The sequence below is a fragment of the Salmo salar genome, chromosome 22 (assembly GCF_965601325.2).
Source record: "Salmo salar chromosome 22, fSalSal1, whole genome shotgun sequence".
Lineage (NCBI taxonomy): Eukaryota > Metazoa > Chordata > Actinopteri > Salmoniformes > Salmonidae > Salmo > Salmo salar.
The window spans coordinates 44324893-44331472 of NC_138312.1; positions in this window are offsets into that span (position 1 = coordinate 44324893).

Consider the following 6580-nt stretch of genomic DNA (forward strand, 5'->3'; position numbering starts at 1 on the left):
GTTTTTAAACTCTTCCTCTTTGATATTTTCAACCCCAAACAACCAGCAGCAGTCTATTTGAATACTTTTATATTGTTCTGATGATGTAGTTCTGAAGACAGGGTGGGGCATGTGGTAGTGAAATCTAGGTGTCGTCTCCATGACATGTTTGTAGAACGTAGTCCAATAAAAAATAAATACAGACGATCAAATAGAAATGTATGTGGGCCATAAATATCAGTGAAGTGAAAAGTCCATACAGTTTGAACCATATGTCTCTTTATACCACAACACCCAACTTGTACTGGACAGCTTGTGTTAGCACAGCACACACTAACTTCCTTTCATCTCTACAGCTCAGGCGTAGACTAGCTAAACATATGGCGTCAAAGAACTGCCCAAATGTTGTGCGTTCAACCTTTGGCAGATATCTAACTCCATATTAACACCTTTTACCTGGATGAGCAAACCAGAAGAAGTACGTTAGCCCGAACTGTCTGAACATACCAATAATGTTTCTATTCCATTTACATTTTTGTCATTTAGCGTATGCTCTTATCCAGAGTGACTTACAGGAGCAAGACCAATGTGTCCTCTACAGCAAATAGTTTGACTTGGAGGTCGGGGAGAGGGATACAGGGCCAGCTAGGACTTACAGTAGGGTTGGGGTGAATTCCATTTGAATTCAGTCAATTCAGGAAGTGAATTGATCCTAACCCTGGATTAGAGAGCATCTCTGTGCTTGTGGCCATGGTGATGTTGGGAGTATGCTGTTACATCTGAACTGTGAACCTAGTACAAACACCTCCTTCGTTACTTGAACTTCTGTATGTACCTTATACTTTTATTTATTAAAGCCCTCTGCATTTCAATTTTTGAGTTTGCAAGTTGTTTTGTGTGTTTTTTTGACTGTGTATCTGTGTGTTCTGTATGTGTGCATGCATATCAGAGTGTAGATCTATTGAAAGGCAGGTTGGTGTATTTTCTTATTCAAAACATTCGTATTAGACTATTGTACATGGAAGACTTTAACCAAAGCATACATTTTCAATAGATAAACTAATATAAAACAATATGAAGAGTTTCATGACAAAACACTATATATACACATTTTCAGAAATGTTGGTAAATTAGCTTTGGTGTGTTTTTTCACTATCTAATCATAGTATGGGGCTGTTGAATGACAGACATGTACAGTATTTGTTTAAAATGTGGTCCCAAGTAGCTCAGTTGGTAGAGCATGGTGTTTGCAACGCCAGGGTTGTGGGTTTGATTCCCACGGGGGACCAGTACGGAGAAACAAATGTATGAAATGTATGCATTCACTACTGTAAGTCGCTCTGGATAAGAGCGTCTGCTAAAATGTAAAGTCTATCACTTGGTTTCATTTCAGAGAGACAAATAACCATGTTTATTTCCTAAGTGCTAAAAATCCATATAGTAGTATGAAATCTGTATGTAAAACATTTACATTTGACATCTTAGTCATTTAGCAGATGCTCGTATCCAGAGCGACTTACAGTACTGTAAGTGCATTCCTCTTAAGATAGCTTGGTGAGACAACCACATATCACAGTCAAATATACAGGATACAAACGTTCCATTCCAGCTAAACAATAGATATATAGCGTTTAGCATAAAAAAATACAATAAAAATTCATACATCTAAAATCTGTTAATAAAAATCTGAGAGAAGTAATATTTTACCCACACATGAAGGAACCCATAAGCAACCATTTCTGATGAAAGAAACACAAATGTGAAAAATTGGTAGATATAGCATTTTGGAAATAAACTTCATATTATAAGCTTCAGGGGAGATATTTTTATGATAGAAATAGTTCAAATCAGTGTAAAAAATATTAGTACATTTTAAAATGTATTTTGTAGTGTGTCATTCAGTTTGAATGGGATTATAATTGCAGAAGGTTTATCTTTATTTTAAATTCTGTACAATTTTCCATTTGATCAAAACCAGCACCTACAGAGAGTATCCAGATTTGATCGTGAAAGATTGACAGATGCCAGAGCAGAGTTGGTCCATCAGTCACCATGGTTACACTGAGATCCTATCAGCTTGAATATATCAGGTCCTGAGATCAGTTCATCCAATGGCAGCTTGGCAATGTAGGTACCACAGGAAATGCCATTGACCACTCTACTTAGTTGTCGTGTCTTTGGCTATGCCGGATTAAGTGATATGACATGCTATTCTAAAAAATAATTTCTCTGTAATTAATTTTACCTGATTAAACTAATCATGTAAATGTAGTTAACTAGAAAGTCAGGGCACCACAAAATAATGTTTATAGAGCTGTTATCTTCCGAATAAACTCTTAAAGACCTGGTAGTCTTTTACATTAGTAGCAGTCAATTATTAATCGTCACCTTACTCAGTCTCATCTGAAAGTTGTAAATTCTTGGTTGTCTTCACAAACCCTGGCTAACAAGTAATACAAAATTTGGTTGAATTATTTATTTACTAAATACCTAAATAATCACACAGAATTACATCTACACAGAATGGATCATACATTGATTACAAATGATGTCATAAAGGAAAACGTCCCTAGCGGACGGAACAGATATGACGGCTGGTTACACAAAGAAAGGGGGTTGGGTTTTGAATGAAAGAGCAGGAAGACTGAGGAACAAAAAGATTTTGTGTCTCTATCGGGTCGTAGGCAGCTACGCTATCGTAAATACAGCATCTTATGCATTCTAAATAACTGCCCATTTGGAAAATGAAAATGCAATAAATATTTACTCTGAGCTGCGCTTTGGTAGATTGGTCGTAGATAGAAGGCCGGGTTGTCCAGCATGGATCTCTTGTCCTCTGAAGAATGTCTAGTGGTGAACTGGAGCGCGGTAGAATGGATACTCTGTCCGTCCTCTCCTAGCCCACGTTTCCAGTTGCTGCGGCTAACTCAATCGGCTCGGAGGTATCACTTCTTTAGTGAATAAGAGTTCAAAGTTCATACCAAGTTGTCATACTTTAAGCTCATGTTATATTCTGGCTGGTATAGTCGTAATTCATCCTTTCAGCGTGTTGACCGTCATCTTCACGTTGAAATTCGATGCTAATTTCGTTAGGTTCTTGTCGTTCAACCAGAGCTCACGCTGAGGTTGGCTTAGTTCTGTAAGTGATCTTGTCCTTTTAACGCAGGGACCGCAAGTCCTCACGTCCTTGGAAGAGAAAGTAGAATTTTTGTCAACGGGTTTATATAGTGGTGAAAGAAGGGCGTGTTTCATAGTTTACAACCAATGTCTGTTCACTTGGGCGGGGCCTCTGAGTGAGCAGAGTTTACTCTATAACAACCAATTCTCTCCTTTAGAAGCTAAAATTACATTTCATCTTTTCACAAATAGTTTCATATTTAAACATTTAAATTGCACAACAATTCCATGTGAATCTGATAACTATAATGTGTAGACTTTCCAGGATACAGTTTGTGTCATCCTATCATCAGTAATAATGTCTCAGAGGCCAACTGATCTGACATCATATTCATCAAGTCCCAGCGCATATTTTCAACTGGTTGGATTACCGAAATATGGTCCCTTTCCCACCTTTTGGTGTTACCAGACTATGTTAACAAAGGGATTTTTAATAGTCACATCGGTAGAGTAGATAGAGGAAAAAGAGGGTGGATATTTATGGGGTCATAAACCTCCCCCAACAGGCCAACGTCATGACATAGTGTTCTACAGTTGACAACGGCATGGGTCACCTGGGTCACCACCTTGCTCTTATTTCCCTGGACAAAACCAACAGTGCATCATACTTACATTTTAGTCATTTAACAGACTCTTATCCAGAGCAATTTACAGGAGCAATTAGGGTTAAGTGCCTTGCTCAGGGACACATGGACAGATTTGTCACCTAGTCTGCTAGGGAAGTGTTCCCCTTGACAAACACACCTCATTCAGCTCATTGAGGGCTTGATGATTAGTTGACAAGTTGAATCAGATGTGCTTGTCCAGGGTTACAATACAATATACAGTAGGTCTGTTGTCAGTTACCTACCACAGAGAACTGTATTTCTGCTTGGCTCCTCAAACTGCAAACACCATGATTCCACATCCATAAGACAGTGTGTAGACAGGGGAAATAATAATTTACATTCAATTATAATCAATAGTGTGTTCAACATGATTATATTTGTATTACAATCATATTACACTGTATTCATCACAATTACTTCAATGAATAATCAATTGTACCATAATATGAGGGAAGGTTTAAAACAGCCACAAACAGAGCAACAGACAACCCCCAGCAGACCTCCGAGAAGACAGTAATATGCTGTGGGTTGTTAAAGATACTAGGAAGGTAAAGACGGAATGAGTTATCGTTGCATTCATCAAAAAGGTAGTTTTGTTGAAGTTCACTATGGATGTGAAGAAGAGTTTTGGACATGCTGTTGTTGTGTATTTGGGATGGACTTGAGGTTGGTGTGAGAGTATATATACACGACATGCAGTACATCGTACCTCTGCTATGATAGGGAGGGCCATATTTTAGTGGGAGCTGGCAGAGGTGGAATGTATTGTGTTATTTCTCATTGTCATTGACTAGTAAGCCATTACACACACAAGACCATACACAAGAAGCTCATGCTTTTTACTATACATAAGACTATAAACACCTCAAATTACAGTATAAACATGCACACAACACGGACAGTACAGGTGACCTTACCAGAGAGCTTGCCCACAAATGAAAATGTAAGCGTCGAAACCACAGAGAAATGCTGACGTCATAATGACTGGAATGACAAGGACATTGATTGTAGACACAAAACCGCCCATATTGAGTGATGAAAAAACAAAGTAACAATTACTCAGGTTTCTTGAATAGTCAATGACATTTACTCACAGTAATATGGTCCGTAGACTGCCATACCACAACACAGTCCAAAACAAATTGAGAATACATTTTAAAAGTTATCTTCAAAAGAGAAGCATGTTGGTCAAAAGATTAAAAAGATCTCGCATTTTCTTATTTTAGTTTAAGCAAGCACGCAAACTTACAGTGGTGGAAGAAACAGATTTTTTTTTAAGTCTTGTCCTGGGTCCTGAAAATTGATATAATACACAAAAAAGATCAACATTTTAACTTTTGAGAGATTGATTGAGACAGAAAGAAGATGCAAACCCATGGTTATTAACCAAAATCCCATTCCCAACCCAGAGGCCTCGCATGGTGAGAGGTACCTACCATGAAGGAGTAGTAGGCCCCTAGCTCCTGGCCCCTCAGTGTATGATGGGGTGGTAGCATTCAACTGAAGCCAGACAGGCAGTGTAAAACTGTCAGAGCCTGTCAGACTGGTATACAGGTCCTATACTGCTCCGACCTGTCAGACTGGTATACAGGTCCTATACTGCTCCGACCTGTCAGACTGGTATACAGGTCCTATACTGCTCCGACCTGTCAGACTGGTATACAGGTCCTATACTGCTCCGACCTGTCAGACTGGTATACAGGTCTATACTGCTCCGACCTGTCAGACTGGTATACAGGTCCTATACTACAGCAACTTGTCATACTGGTATACAGGTCCTATACTGCTCCGACCTGTCAGACTGGTATACAGGTCCTATACTGCTCCGACCTGTCAGACTGGTATACAGGTCTTATACTGCTCCGACCTGTCAGACCGGTATACATCAGGTCCAATACTGCTCCGACCTGTCAGACTGGTATACATCAGGTCCTATACTGCTCCGACCTGTCAGACTGGTATACAGGTCCTATACTGCTCCGACCTGTCAGACTGGTATACAGGTCCTATACTGCTCCGACCTGTCTGACTGGTATACCGGTCCTATACTGCTCCGACCTGTCCGACTGGTATACAGGTCCTATACTGCTCCGACCTGTCAGACTGGTATACAGGTCCTATACTGCTCCGACCTGTCAGACTGGTATACAGGTCCTATACTGCTCCGACCTGTCAGACTGGTATACAGGTCCTATACTGCTCCGACCTGTCAGACTGGTATACAGGTCCTATACTGTTCCAACCTGTCCGACTGGTATACAGGTCCTATACTGCTCCGACCTGTCAGACTGGTATACAGGTCCTATACTGCTCCGGCCTGTCAGACTGGTATACAGGTCATATACTAAAGCAACTTGTCAAACTGGTATAAAGGTCCTATACTGCTCCGATCTGTCCGACTGGTATACAGGTCCTATACTGCTCCGACCTGTTAGACTGGTATACAGGTCCTATACTGCTCCGAGCTGTCAGACTGGTATACAGGTCCTATACTGCTCCGACCTGTCAGACTGGTATACAGGTCCTATACTGCTCCGACCTGTCAGACTGGTATACATCAGGTCCTATACTGCTCCGACCTGTCCGACTGGTATACAGGTCCTATACTGCTCCGACCTGTCCGACTGGTATACAGGTCTTATACTGCTCCGACCTGTCAGACTGGTATACAGGTCCTATACTACAGCAACTTGTCATACTGGTATACAGGTCCTATACTACAGCAACTTGTCAGACTGGTATACAGGTCCTATACTGCTCCGACCTGTCAGACTGGTATACATCAGGTCCTATACTGCTCCGACCTGTCAGACTGG